A 15685-nucleotide genomic window follows, 5' to 3' on the forward strand; every position below is an offset into this window, starting at 1 on the left:
CTGCTCCAAAGCATCGTTCCCTGATAATGGATTAGGTGGTTGACGCCTTTCAAATTTTTTACCAAAGAGCCTCTTATTAAGTCTCCATTTATGATCTGGTTCTAAAAACACACGATGACACATATAACACCATTTGTGGCCATTTTTCAACCATTCAGAATTCGTGTCTTTGTGGCAATTAGGGCAAGCCATGGCCCCTTTAGTGCTCCAGCCAGATAGATAAGCATATGCCGGAAATCACTAATTGTCCACATTAACACATCTCGCATATTAAATGTCTCCTTAGTGTGTGCATCAAAAGTTTATACCCCACTCTCCCATAATTCCTTCAACTCATCTATTAGAGGTTGTAGAAATACATCTATGTCATTACCAGGAGATTTAGGACCGGGAATTAATAATGACAACATCATGTTGTCACTTTTCATGCACATCTAGGGAGGTAAATTATAAGGTACTAACATCACAGGACATATGCTATATCTACTACTCATGTTTGCCCCTGGATTAAACCCATCACTAGCTAAAGCCAAGCGTACATTACGTGCATCGGCAGCAAATTCAGGATATAGCTCATCTAAAAACTTCCACGATTTTGAATCTCTTGGGTGTCTCATAATGTCGTCGTCATCATCATCCGGATGTTCTTTCTTATGCCACTTCATATGCATTACTAGCTTGGAGCACATGAACATCCTTTGGAGCCTTGGAATAAGTGGAAAATGACGTAATACTAATTGAGGTACTCGTGTTTTTCTCTTGACACCCTCAACCTCATCTGAATTCTCATCATCTTCACATACATCCTGCTTCCATCTAGGTGCTGAGCACTTAGGACAATTAACTTCATTTGCATACTCTTTTCGAAATAAAACACAATGGTTGACACATGCATCAATCTTAACATAGTCTAAGCCTAGCGCTTTTGTATATTTTTTTGCTTCATAGGAGCATGAAGGCAAATTATTATCATAATTAAATGCCCTATGTAACGCATTCAATAACATTGAAAAAGACTCGTCACTCCAGTTGTTACTAACTTTAATGTGCAACAATGATATAATAAACTCCAATCTCTTATATGTTTTACACCCCGGATACAAATCAGCCTCCATATCCTCCATTAATTTTTGGAGCAGCATAGGTGTTTCACTAGTGCCATTATTTGATTCTAAATTTGTAGTTCTCTCATTTTCATTAATAGATGTAGAGTTTATAGAATTCCACGCATTTGTTGCATCAAAAACAAACGGGGCCATGTCATCAAAAGGCATTTTATCATTCTCATTATCTGAAACCTCCCCTATATATTGTTCTTCATTATTATCAATTTGCTATACACTCTCTCCGTGACTCACCCATGGGTTGTAAGTATGATCGATGCCATAAAATAGTAAGTGACATTGCATATTTAAGATTTTGAGACAAAACCAACCGACAGTTAAGCAAGGACATTTCAGCATTATTTCGCTACTTTTCCCCCTAAAAGCATATTGTAGAAATTCATTAACACCAGCTATGGACTCCGGTTTTTGTCTATCCTTTACACCATTATGATTCATCCAACTTCGATCCATATTCATTCTTAAACACAATAAACGAAAAGGTTACAAATAAGAAAATTATAATGATTTATTTAGCAGATTTATGTGTAAATATGAATTTATATATGATGTATTAAAAAAAAATTGAAAGCGGGAAAATGTAAAAAGGACGGAGGAGAATGAACTATTTTACATATTACAAAATTATGTTATTTCTGTATAAACTACAGTCACATGGTATCCTTTACATGTAGAATTAGTTTAAAAGAAAGTAAGCAGATTAACGTGATTTCAATTCTAGGTTTTCTTTAAGGAATAAATTTAGATGGGTAAACTAGTTAAATAACAATATAGATATATTGTATAAGATAAAAAGAAGGATGGAATTGGTACTAGAAAGAAATTTTTACCACTTAATTGCTTTAAATATGCTTCAATATTTTAAAACTAAATTGTCAATAATAAGATGTAGATTCCTTGGTACTAATCTCGTGGGATGTTGTAGCTGACATTATTTGATTAAGCTCTTTTATCAAACAAAACAAAAAGTTACTTGTCATCAGTTAAGAATCTAGATCAAACCTAAGCTAACAAAAAGTTACTTATTTTAAAGGAAAAATTAGAAAAAATAATCCCAACTTTCTTCAATTTTCATAGAATAATCCCAAATTTCATTTATTATGGAATAATCCGAACTTTGGGGGGTCTTCTTTTTCTTCAATCCCAAACCGGTCAACGACCTGCTATAATAGGCTATGTGCCACGTGTCAAGCTGCAATTGGTCCAAAAACAAATAATTTAATTTTAAAATAAATAATTTTTTTTAAAAAAAAAAAAAAACCAAAAAACCCTTAATACCCTGCCTGCCACCGTAACCCCCACCACCACCACCAACTGCCACCGCCAGCCGCGCCAACCCCTCCCTTCCCCTGCCCAAAATGTGCGCCCCTTTCCCCCCAAACCCTCTATGCCGGCGTTTCGACCCACCTCCGCCCCCAATCTCCTCCTTTTCCATTCGAAACCCCTCCCGAAAACCCCCAACAACCACTTCCTCACCGTCGAAAACCCTAGCGGCTAGGATTTTCGATGGTGGGGGAAGGGTGTTTAGAGGTTTTCGGGAGTTGGGGAAACATTTAAAGGAAGTTTCGAGTGCTTGTGGTGGATGGAAAAGGAGTTGTGATTGGTGGTGGCGGCGGAAATGGAGAGGAGGAAGTTAGGTCGCATCACCAGCGTTAGGGGAGGGGGAAACCGGCGCAAGGGAGGGGGGAAGGAAACCGGCGTAGGGGAGGGGGGAAACCAGCGTCGGGGTTTGGGTAGGGGAGGGGAGTAGCAGCAGCCGCCGGAGATGGCTCGAATCACCAGCGCAGGGTGGCCGGATTTGGGGTTTTGCTGATTTTTTTTTATTTTGTTTTTTTTTTTAATTTTTTTGTTTTTATATTTTTTAACCAATTAACGCGTGACATGAGTCACTTTAAATTAAAAAAAAAAAAAAACCAGGAAACCCATTCAACCGGTAACCGGTGTTTGGGATTGAAGAAAAAGAAGACCACCCAAAGTTCGGATTATTCCAAAATAAATGAAAGTTGGGATTATTCTACGAAAATTGAAGAAAGTTGGGATTATTTTTTCTAATTTTTCCTATTTTAAATAAAGGTTATGCATATCCTTATATCTAAGCTCTAATTTATGATTATCCTTGACAACAACAATATACAACTGCTACTCTGTATTGTATTTCTTGTTGGCACAAAGACTGACATGAAAAAATAGCCTTCTATATCATATTATATTGCAAGATATCATACATGCATGCAAAGATATATTGAAAAATTCTTTCTGAAAAACATATACTTCGTACATTAACAGTGAGACCATATAATTAAATGGTTCTACGACACTCTGATTCTCAATTTCCCAATTAAAATAGGTTAAACACTCTAAATTACCAACAAATAAAATCATATACTACCTTTAATTGCTCCAAAATACCAATCAGTAATTGATTTAATATAAATCAAATGCCCCAAATTAGTAAGTATCGATTAACATAAAATCAAACTCCAATTAAATAATCAACCAACAATTGAATTGGAATCAATCAATTCAAACAAAATAATATGTTCCAAACTACCATCAATTGAATTTATGAAGCAGTAAGACCAAATTTAACAAAAAAAAATAAAAGATAAAATAAAAGATAAAAGGGTCGAATTACCTAGGAAAAAGAAGGTGACGTTGCCGTCGCTACTACTAGTATAAGACTCTTGAGGCTGCCGGAAAGAACCTAGTCGAAGTGATCACCGAAATCGCAGAAGTACGGGGGTCTTTGATGGCAGATGTAAGGGGTAAGATTCGTGAGAGGGTTTAATAGCTTAAAAAAATTGATTTTGATAATTGAGTATTTGAGGGGAAGAAGGAATATGAGGTGGGGTGGGAGTAGAAAACTGAATTAGAGTTCTTTTTTTGGAAAAGAAACCGCGAGATAACCCTAATAGTACTAATCTAAACGTGGGAATTTTGCAAAATAAAAACAAATTTCCGCCTTGTTTTAGATTTTGGGCAACGATAAAATTTTAATATTTAGTCGCCTTATCAAGTCTGGGGCAAGGAAAAACTAATTAGTAGCCCATATAATTCAACTTGTTGCACAAAACTTATTTTAGGCTACGAGTGTATATGTCGTCGCCCAAAACACAGATTTGGGCAACGAAACTGAACTAGAAGCCTATTTCATCAGTATTGGGCTTCGAAAAAAAAATTTAGTCGCCCATGCTAATATGACTAGTCGCGCAAACCCATTTTTCTTGTAGTGGTTCATGCAGGCTGATCTGATGGTACCCTGAGAAGGCGTCCATGAAGCTTAGCAAGGCGTGCCCGCTGGTTGAGTCTACCAGCTGATCGATCTGTGGCAGCGGGTAACAGTCTTTAGGGCATGCCTTATTGAGATATGTGAAATCAACACACATTCTCCACTGGCCATTTGCTTTCTTCACCATGAACACGTTGGCTAACCACTCTGGGTAGTCACAAGGTTCAATGAATACTGCCTCCAAGAGTTTCTCCACCTCCTCCTGGATTGCTTGATTTTTCTCCGTGGAGAAGCTTCGCTTTTTCTGCCTAACTGGCTTAATATCCTCCTTCACATTCAGCCTGTGTACCATGACTGCAGGGTCAATTCCGGGCATCTCATCTGCGGAAAATGCGAAATTATCCTTGTTCTTCCTCAACAGCTCTACGAGGTGTACCCCTACTCCTGGATCAATGTCTTTCCCAATTTTCACCGTTCTCGATGGGTCACCTTCTGTGAGCTCGACTGTGACATGCTCCCCACTGGGAAGTGGTCTAGCCATCTCCTCTTTTGCAGGCTCAAAGTTTTCCATTGCTAACTTCTGTTTATCCTTTTCCCTATGATATTCTTCACGCTTCCTTTTCCTTGACTTCCTCTCAGCCTGCTCAGGGGGCCTTCTTTCTGAGCTAGGCTGCTGCCTGGTTTTTGCGGGCTGCTTTAGGGCAGTTATGTAACATTGTTGAGCTGTCTTGTGACTTCCCCTGAGCTTTGTTGACCGTCCCTCATTAGTTGTGTAGGCCATGGCAAGGTGATAGGTGGATACCACTCCGCCTATCTTGTGGATGAGTGGTCTTCCCATGATCACATTGTAGGGTGAAGGAGAGTTTATCACAAGGAATTCTGCTCGAACATCACGCCTTCTTGATCTCTCACCCACCCGGACTGAGAGCTCGATTATGCCTTCCGGGGTTAGCCCTGATCCATTAAACCCGGTGACTTCGTAACTCACCCTCTTCAGATCCTTCTTGTCCAACTTCAGCTCGTTGAACGCGCTAATGTATATGATGTTGGCTGAGCTGCCTCCATCTATCAATATCCTATCCACTTCCCAGTTTGCAATTCTCATTGTCACTACCAGTGGATCATCATGAGGGTAAATTATGCCCTTCTGGTCATACTCGTCAAACGTGGCTCGTGGCTGCGGGGGAAGAGGTGGCCATTTATGCTTCTCATTGTCGTTTATCTGATGTATCATCGCCCGCATGTCAGCTCGTGCTCTGTTAAATGTTCCTCCATGCACTAGACCCCCACTGATTACATATACCCTGCCTTCTGGCTTGCCATCTCTGTCTCTGTCTCCAGCGGGACCCCTATGACCTCCTCTGCGGTCATCGCGGCCTGTTCTATCCTCGTCCCTCCTTTTGGGAGGGTTATCGCGCTGCTTAAAATGATTCAGGTACCCTTTCCTAACTAAATCTTCTATGTTATCCTTCAAGTGTGTGCATTCCTCAGTGGTGTGGCCATGGTCTTTATGGAAGTCACACCACTTGCTGGTATCACGGTTCCTATTTACCATACTTGGGGGTCTCTGCCACTTATCATCAGCTTTATTCACGCTTAATATATGAGACCTTGAGTGGGTTAGTGGGGTATATTGGTCGAACCTCCCAGGCCTTGGCCTTCTCTTTGGACTGACCTTCTCACTCCCACTGCTCTGTCCGCTTCTCTGCGACTTTGCTCGGCCATGCTCGGCTGGTAAGCCCTGGGTGTGTTCTCTGCCCACGTGACCTCTGCCCACTTAACTGAGTCACCTGGTGCCTTCCTACTCAGCATTGCTCTGTCAGTCTCGTGTGCTTTGATTAACTCGTGCGCTTTGCCTAGCGCTTCAGCAAGTGTTTTGAGGCTCTTTTGCCCCATATATGCTCTGAATGGTGAGCCTGGTAGTAAGCCACTCTGCATTGCTAGTAGTGCTACCTCTTGACTCATATTTGGGATGGTTGTTGCCTCTTTGTTGAATCAGGTGATAAACTCCCTCAGGGGCTCGTCTTTCCCTTGAACTAATGACATCAGCTCGGTTGTCATTTTAGTTCGGTCTACCAGGGTTATGAAATGCTCCATGAACATTCTCTTCCGTTGGTTATACGAGTATACGGAACAATTGGGAATAGCTCCATACCACTCTGCTGCCAGCCCCTCCAGGGTCGGCGGGAACGCCTTACACCAGACTGAGTCCGTCATAGTATAAAGTACCATGTGGTTCTCAAAAGCTGATATGTGGCTTTTGGGTGTTGTGGTTCCGTTGTATCTGCATCTCAGCATCTTTACCTTCCATTGGTTCTTCCAGAATCTCCCGGCAAAATGGGGAATCATTTGGAACAACCTTGATTCGCGCTCGTTTGTCTCTCTTCGGGCTGGGTCCCCGCTCTGAGGCTGGCGACCTGCTACGGGAGACCGGCTTCTCCGGGCTGACCTAAGCAGGAGTTATTTCCTCCACGCTCCATTCTCGATTTAGATTACGAGCTTCCAACTCCAATACCCTCTTCCTTAGCTGAATGAGCTCCTTTTGCTCAGGGGTGAGGGCTGAGGAAGTCGGCTTCTTTGTTGCGGGCTCCGCAGTTGCCGTTGTCGGTGACGGATTCGCCCCCTTACCCATATTGGTAAGGACCGCCGTCATTGATGCCAGCTGCTCCTTACTGCACTTAGAGAGGTTCTGCAGGATGGCTGGTATATTTACAGGCTACGGTTTCTGGGCTACAGGTGCTGAAACAATGAGCTCATTGTTCGTGCCTGTTAACGACATTCCGTGTTTGAAAATGGAACTGGATCCTGCCGGATCGACTGGTTTCGACGCCGCTTTATCTGCAGCCGATGTCGATCCGATGGGGTTGGATTTCTGAGAGATGGTCGATTTGGGATTTCCGGTGGATCCTTTTGGATCGAGGGTTACTGAGGGTGTTTGTTGTGGTGTTTGGTTGGTCTCATTAGCTTTGGACATGTGTGTCGGTACAGTTTCTTCTCCGGCCATGGTGGTTAGTTAACTAGTCCCTATCTCAATTGGTGAACCTCAGGTTAGAGGATCCTACCCCTCCTTCTAACGCCAATTGGTCCAGGTATGGATCCAAGGGTTCTGCTGGGTGAGCTGGGTCCCGTCAATAACCTACACAAGGCAGCACACATAAACTGCCCTCGGGGGTGGCTCGAGGAACCCTCCTCCGAAGCTTAAGTTAGAGAGTGTTTAGAGAGAGAAAGTGTACTTAGAGAGATGTAAAAAGTATAATAACTTGAGTGTCTCACCTCTTTCCCGTTGTACTTTACCCTCTATTTATAGGCGTACCATCTCCTTCGTGGAGAGTTCAGCCTGGTCAGCCCTGCGGGCTGACTCCACTGGGCTGATGAGCCTCAATTGCTTTCTCGGCAGTGGGTGCGCACCCTGGGGGCTGGGCGATAGTTCTGCGGGAGCTATCCTATACGATATATATATATATATATATGTATATATATATACGTATATATACATATATATATATATATGTATATACATATATACGTATATATACATATATATATATATATATATATATATATATATACATATACGTATATATATATATATATATGTATATATATATATACGTATATATACATATATATATATATATATATATATATATATATATATATATATACGTATATATATATATATATGTATGTATGTATGTATATATATATATATATATATATATATATATATATATATATATATATATATATATATATATATATATATATATATATATATACTTGTTCTTTTTCAGTACCATCCTCAAAAGTGCTTGCCATAACCGTCATTCTTACTTAGCTTATGTGGCTTTATTAAGGAAAATGTAATTTAAGAGTAGTCGTTCCTTTCAAAAGCCACATTAAGAAAAATATTTACCTTTAGAATATAGTATATACATAGGAAAGAGATTTAGTAGATGAAGTTGTTACCCAACTGATCTGTCAGTAGTGTTCTTGTTGTTTCTCATTCAAAAGTCCTCTGAGTCATCATCAGGAAACACAAGTGCTCGGCGCTTGCTGTCTTTCTCTTCCTTGATAGGCCTAGTTGTTTCAAGAAAAGCAATTGTTGTGTCATAGTCAGTGCTTTTTCCTTTCATTGCTGCTTGAATAGCCTGTGTTTTCTCTTTTTCCTTGATGAGCTGTGCATTCTTGATTGCTGAAGGCATTACATGATCAATAACATCCTTTGCTGGTGTTGTGGGATTGAAGCTTGTGTCAAAGTATGGCTTCTTTCTTTTCTTTGCAAGATCTTCTGTGCTGGATTGAGCTGCTTTTTCTGCTGCTGCCATTACTTCTACAGCTAAGAAGACATCTTCCTCTTCTTGGCTGAAGATTGTTAGGTCATATGCAGCAACTATTTCTTTCTTAATGGTCTTGCTAAGAGACTCTTTGTTTTTCGGTGTGTATTCAGTGTGTTGTTCAGAGGCAACATCTTCAACATCAGTTGCTGTGTCTACAGTCTTAGTCCCAGATCCTGTAGCAGTATTTGTGGAGCTGTTTCCTGCAGCATTAGGTTTGATCGTGTCTTCCATTTCTACACCTTTTAGACCCCATTGCAGAACATTGTTCTATTCTAAAGCAGTTATAGTTCCAATCTTTATCAAAAAGTACGTAGATGATAGTCGATCATCTATTTAATGAAACCTTGCTGTATCATCCTGAGATGTAAATATATGCTGAGTTAGTATTGGCAATAACTCTTACAACAAATCAATGAGCACTAAAAAATATTAAGTTGCAATATGGCCTGTGAAGCACTCACTGTTGCCTTCATGTGATAGATATCTTCAGCTGATAGTCCAAAGAGTGGGATGCAGTTTTCAGTAAATGTTGTAAGCTGCAACGCTCCAGTACCATCTGAAAAAGTTAAAGTGATAGTTGCCCTGTAGTGTTGAAGAAATTAGTGTTAGTTTGTAGTGGCTATTATGGTTTTATATTTGTATCACCTAATATAAAGAGGGAGTGATATTTACCGATGAGTGGCAAATATTTCCTTTTTGTCACAGGCTATGCAAGTATAGATTGTTCCAAGAGGGAACTGTGTTTGCTTTCCGCAGTAAGAATAGCCTATATATGCTCTAAGCCTGTCGTACTGAATATCAGATGCTACAACTCTAAGCCAATACACTTCTTGTGGAAGTGTTGTTGTTGCCTACAATGAGAGCATAAATCGCTGTTAGAACTACTATATTATTGCTGATACTGAGTATAGAGCAGTATAAAGCATTTAAGCGTAAATGGTTTTGTATATAAATATACCTTTTTGGTCTTGATGCGGCCTATTGTGGATAAAGTTCTTTCTGCAGGTGGATTACAGGCAGCGTTAACTCTATTCTGATGATCACATAGAGCACGCGATGTTTTCTTGCCCTGTAAATAGGAATTGTATCCTACATTAGTGCAAAAGTGTGCACAACATGTCTTGTTTCTTTGTTTTAAAAGTAAATGTTAATCAACATACCATCTAGTTAATGCATCCGCTTTTTCACCTTCAGGGTGTTGGACTATTAGAGTAGACATGGTTCATTCAAGCTGAAAACCTATAAGTTTATAAGGTTAGGAGATATTTATTGTATGATTGGTACACAATGTATTAGAGTAAGTAAAGCATGTAATTATTAGGATGATTTATAAGCTACCTTTGCAAGTGATTGGACGCAAGGTTGTATTGCCAACCACCTTAAAATTGTCTGTATCAGAAACAAGAGCTTCACATTGTCTTCCTGATAAATCATTCCAGGTACAGACTTTCATGGGGTTATCAGTGCTGAAAGTAAAGCAAAATCATAAGCATAAGAATAAAATGATCACAGAGTTTATGGTATTATAATGTAATTGTATTTACTGAAAGTAGAAATGAAATCACTTATGGTCTATCACTATGAGGTCGCGCACAAAAGTTTCTTTATTGAGACTTGTCACAATTTTTCTTGGTTCCTTTGCAACATATAGCACAATCACAAGGATATCTAAAATAAAAGAGAAAATAATTGTAAATTATCTAATGGAACAAGCTGAAAAGTTTGCATAGCTAAAACAAAATAGTAGGATACTTTGAAAATTCTGTATATTTATAGCAAGATAGTAGGATACTTAAATTACCATGTCGAGAATCATCAAGGGAAACTTTTGGAATTGAAGCCAGAGACTGGTATCTAGGAAATACTTGCTCTCCTTCAGCATCCAAACATTGAATAAGAGTTCTGGTGCCTATAGTCATCTGAAATGGCAGATTTGTTTCTCTAGCTTTGTACTGTAGATCTAATGGCCTTATTAAGGCATTAGCAATCTCATAGTTTCCTCTAAATAAGATGACATCATTATATACATCGATCTGATCACCAAATAATGTCATCTTCATTCGATTTCTCTATAAGAAAAAGAAAATTGCATTCTAAGATACAATCATGTATGATGATGTATTATAAGATTAATGTGTATTTGTAAATGTAATGTACATATTATACCGTGTCATCTTGTAAGATTATGTACTGGTAGAATATTTTCTTTTCAGATTCCTGCTTTCTACCTTTTTCTGCAATATTGACTTTGACCTTATATGACTTACTCGATGTATCGAGTTCATCAAGAAACTTTCGTTGTGGTTCCATATCATGTTTCTGCATATAATTTAACCAAGAAGCTAAGTTAATCTGAGTTGTATACAGACATTTAGGATCATTAATAAATTCTATTTCTTAATTTAATTAGAGTCTTTTTTAAATGCTAATCATATAGAAAATTCTTAACACATGTATTTAATTTCTGGATACATATATGATTGTTACAGATACCGCTAATTCTAATATTATTTTAGTGATAAATTGTATGAGAATATAATTAATGATATAGAGCTTTTACTCCTAATCAGAAATCAATTTGGAATTGCAAATTAGTTGAAATTTCCCAAATTGAAAAAAAAAATAGATTGAAAAATGTCCTATCAACAAACACATAACAAACACAATTGCTCTCCCCTAACCAAAGTAATTTAAAATTGATACTTTCAATTAAAAGGCACATATAAAGACCTTTTTTTTAAGCAATTAATCATCAGCAAATGGCTTAAACATCCAACATAAAATTCAAATATATCAAATATATCTAGACTACAAACAAATCAAATAGATGTGAGTATTTCTAGTTTAGTGGCAGCACATATATTTCATAATCTTACTTATGATACAAAGCTAAGCATGTCCATAATGTGCAATAAAAATACTGATTTTTCATAATTTGGATTCTAAAAGAATGTTGAAGTGCTTCTGACATATGGAATGCTTATACACAAAATCCAAGATATATTTAAGTCACTTTTATTGATTTATACTTTATGTAAAATGAAATGAATGTAAGCACATTAGTTTAGTGTTAGAATAATTATGTTACAATTTTGTAATATAAAGGCAGACATGTTTAACACTTAAGTCATATTAGAAAATTCTATTATGGCTATAGCAGTTCATCATTAATCTTAACTAATTGATATAGTGACTACTAAGGTTACTTATGGATGTACTAAAAGTGCTTTCACATATATGCTAGTATCTATAAATATCTATGCATATGTAATCTAAAAGCTGTAAATGCATCCAAACAAATAATAACTTTTCCCTACACTGCAGCTAAGACTTTCTACAGAATATTCATGCTACTATACATGAAATGTAAAAATGGAAATATTCAGGTAGGGATAACTTTAAATCAAATCAACTGTAATTTTAAAATAAATGAAGTGAAATAGCATTTAGGCTGATCATACCTACCCAAAAGCAGAGGTTTTAATGCTTCTGGAATAGAATATAGCCTCCTCCTTGTATGCTTTTCTTTGTTTTGCCTTTCTATGGTCTAATATAGAGATATTGAATTTTCTGAGGAATAAAAATACTTAAGGTCTTTTGTGTTTTTATAATACAATCTCTCTCTCTCTCTCTCTCTCTCTCTTTTCGTTTAAGGAAATCAAAGAAAAAGCAAGAATTCAATGGAATTATTTCGTGTAATAGTGGTCTGCTGTTTTTTCTTCCATAAAATCAGCAAACCTTACTCTTAAAATAGCTATTAGTATATTTTATAGATATAGGATGTACTTGAATAATATTTAAATATGGAGTTCCACATCTATCTTGATATCTTTATGCTGAAATTGCATGCTTTAAAGCTTCCTTTTTTTTGTGTTCATGTGTGTAAAAAGCTTTTTAAAACAAAGGCAATAGCATGAACCTGTACAAGAATAAAATGTATTAGTATAAGATGTATTCCATGTGTAAACACATAATTTTCTGTATATATGTATTTTTTTCTCCCTTTTTTTTGTTATATGCTTTTTTCTTTGCATTTTTTTTTTTAAAAGTAGTAATATTTCATGTTCCATGACTCTAGAATGGTCTTAGTAGTTAGTAAAGAATTCCTTTTATACAGTAGTTGTGTTCTTGTTTAGAAATGTGTGCAAAATATTTACTGTCTTACTTGGCTTTAAAATTTATGTGGTTTTTTTTTTGGGGGGGGGGGGGGTTCAAAATATTTCTTTGTATTGATGTTTCTTAAGTCTAATTTTTTTAAAGCTTATTAGTGTGTCACACATGAAAGCTTATTAGGGTACACTAATAATGAAAAGACTTTTTGGTTTGAATACTTTCAAATGGCATATAATTGGTTGCAAAAAAATATAAAAACAGACATCTAAATACATATTAGATATCATAACATTTCAGCTAGTGCTTCCAATTATTATAAAACAGCTAATCAGAAAGTATTGGCTGATCTACTAGACTATATATATATGACAAACATAGTTCTACTTCATTCATACATCTGATTTGAGGCCTAAGTTGGATTTTGTTTCATACTGATTATACATATTAACTGATCAAGTTATACACCAGATTTGAGGTCTTAATTGTTAGATTAGTCAGATGTATAGAATGCATCCACCAGACTTGATTCAGACGGATCATGGCTGTACCTCTAGTAAGATATTCTTTTTGGCACTGCAAATATGGAAAAAAAAAATGTACATTAGAAGTGTTAGGAAACTGATACAGGTTCCTTAACCTCAAAATAATGGATTAAAATTTTTTCATATAGATAAATAGCATACTATAATGTGAAAGCTAACTAGTGTATTAATTGATCAGCTATGATATGCTTTAAAAACAGAACCTTTATTGCAAAGCAGCATAGCCTGCAGTAGAAAATAGTGCTTGAGTTAATCAACAAAATTATTAAATCTATCCAAAAAGATTATAAAGCTAAGAAATACCAAAGTATAACTCACTGATTTATCTAGATGATGCCAGCCAAACGAAGTATGTCATAAGATATTACATTTTGACATATGCTAAACTTGGTTTATCAGCATTCATGTCAGTTACAACACTGAAATTGGATGCTTGTCGAGCCCGAGAAAGTGCAACGTATAGCTGGCCATGCGAAAAGCATGACCGTGGTAAATAAACAACAACCTTGTTAAGTGTTTTCCCCTGAGCCTTCTTGATAGTTATTGCAAAGCTAAGCTTTAAGGGGAACTGCTTTCTCTAAAACTGGAAAGGATAAGTTGAGGATTCTGATGGTCTTAGATTAATTCTTGGTATCAGCACATGCTATCCTTTATGATGCCCAACAACAATAACACATTCAATGAGATTTGGAAAGAACTTTTTGCATATCAAGCGCGTTCCATTGCAAAGACCAGATGATGGCAAAATGTTGCGCAACAGGATAAAAGGACTATTGGGTTTCAATACAAGCTCATGAGGACTCATGCCGCTAGGACATAACTTATTTAGAAATTCAATGGGGTATATGGAACAATTATCATCAATCAATTAATCGTAACTCTTATAGACCACTGCCTCACCAGGAAACTTGCCTATCAATATAGCATTTATAACATCAACATTGTCATTTATTGGTGTTAGTATTGCTCTAGTAGTGAGTATATCTATGCTAAATGGAGGCATATCCATTTCTGGAAAAGCAACTGAAGCCAAATGAAGATCCTGAGGTGTGGCAGCATCATAAGGTTGTATAATTTCTAATGGCATCTGAACAAATGCATTTTCCAGCATTCTGCAGCTTCCCATTTCCAAGTGCCAACAAAAAAGCTGCATACACTAGATCATGCCTGGCTCGAATATTTTCTGTCAACCTAAATTTTACTAATAGTGGCCATAGGGCAGAACTAACCAAGCTAGCAGCAATTGTTTCTGCTTGTGTTTTATTGGGAATAACAGGAAGAACTTGTCTAAAATCTCCACCAAATACAATAATTTTACCTCCAAACAATAAGTGAGGATTACATATATCTCTGAGTAGTTCATCAAGTGACTCAACAGTTTCCTTTTTTGCCATCGAAGTCTCATCCCAAATGATGAGTGTTGTTTCTCTTAGTAATTCAGCTAGACTACCTTGCTTCGGCACATTACATGCACTTGACTCAAGAGGATCAAGTGGAATTTTAAAGCGCAAATATGCAGTTCTTCTAGAAGGAATATTAGATGCTGCTATACCTGATGTTGCTGTTAGCAGAAAAATCCTATTTATAAGTCTTATCTTTGCATACAATGCATAATATAAAAAGGTCTTTCCTGTTCCACCAGGACCATCTATGAAAAAAGCTCCAGGAACTTGCCATGTAACATGATCCATTATCGTATCAAATGCCTCTCGTCGAGCCTGATTCAATTGACTCTTGCAATGAAGACATTGTTCTGGTATTGGAGCATTCAATGCATCTTCTATGTCTTTTGTTATGCGTATTTCATCATCATCAGGTTTAACCAATTGGTCTAACCCATATACAGTAAGAGAGCTTCCCATTGATTCTAAGAACCACTCGACTGATCTAATAGTAAGTTATCTTAATTTTTGTTGATTAGAAGGATATATTTTATCCAAAGAGAGACAAGATTGCTAGGCTGACAAAAAAATAAGCACAGTTGCAAAGAGCTTGGGAACTGTAAGTGGCATCTGAACAGCATACCTTTCTTGTAAACACAAATCAACCCTGAATCATCTTCTTCTAATAACTTTAATTTAAGTGCAGATTGCTGAAAGGTGTCATATACATGCTCATTAACTATACGCAGATCTTCAAATGACTTTGGACTCCTAACATTATGCAACAATAATTTAAGAAAATACCTTTCTCCTTCTGAAGGTCTAACAAATGCCAGCCTACAAATGACTATCTTCTTATTTTGTCTCTTATACCAATGCTTGTCAGATGCATCCCAACGATTGTGCTTTGAGAACTCATTGTACAACAACCTTGTCCAGAAGGTAGGCTAGCATT

Source organism: Chenopodium album, chromosome 9 (genome assembly GCF_948465745.1).
Source record: "Chenopodium album chromosome 9, dcCheAlbu1.1, whole genome shotgun sequence".
NCBI lineage: Eukaryota > Viridiplantae > Streptophyta > Magnoliopsida > Caryophyllales > Amaranthaceae > Chenopodium > Chenopodium album.